The sequence below is a fragment of the Opisthorchis viverrini genome (genome assembly GCF_000715545.1).
Source record: "Opisthorchis viverrini unplaced genomic scaffold opera_v5_4, whole genome shotgun sequence".
NCBI classification, from domain to species: Eukaryota; Metazoa; Platyhelminthes; class Trematoda; order Opisthorchiida; family Opisthorchiidae; genus Opisthorchis; species Opisthorchis viverrini.
Genome location: NW_008751660.1, coordinates 424,251 through 425,151, shown reverse-complemented (window position 1 = coordinate 425,151; position 901 = coordinate 424,251).

Below are 901 nucleotides of genomic sequence, written 5' to 3'. Positions count from 1 at the left end.
ACGTTAATAACGTCACCGACTCGATCACCCATGGATCCCCTTTTCTGTTTGCTGATGACATTAAGATAGCTTGCACGTTTAAGGCCAGTGATTCTGCTCCTACCCTTGCTAACATCCAGTCTGACTTAAACTCTTTATCACTCTGGTCTTCCAACTCCTGTCTTTCTTTCGCTGTTCCAAAATGCCAACCCCTGTCATATCGATTCCAAATTCCTCTTGGAACGCTTACCCTTAACGGTCTCCCCATTCCTACTCTTCCCGAAGGGAGGAACCTAGGCCTTAGGTATTCCTGTACATTTAGCTTCAGCCAACATGTAGGGTACAGAGTGGCTAGAGCTCGCAAGCTCTGCGTTTGCATTTGCCGATCCTTCTATAATAAATCCTGTTTTATTGTCAATTTTTAACAATTTGTAAGACCAATTATTGAATCCAGCCCTGACTTCGGCTCACGGTATTCATAAATATGCCGGACTGCTGTGGAAAATGTGCAGCGCTTGTTTACTAAGTCCCTGTTTCCGGTGTCACCCACACTACCGTATCGTCTTCGCTGCTTATCACTTGGGCTGGATCCATTATGGCTAAGACGTATTAGGTTGAATCTAAGCCTCCTGCCTCGCTTAATCTACGGGCGGGCTTACAAAGCTGACTGATGCCCTGAATTTTCTTCCCGTACTCCTCATAATATCCGTAAATCAGGAAGTTTACTCTCTCCGTCGACATGTCGAACTGTCTTTAGACAAAACTTCTTTCTTTGCCTTTATTCTAAATTATGGAACAAGCTCCCCTCCCATATCCGTACTATTTCATCTCACGTTGGCTTTCGAAAGGCCATCGATTCCTACCTTTCTATCGAGGGAGCTGAGCGCCTTTTCGCGCCTCAGCTTACACCAGATACTTTTTT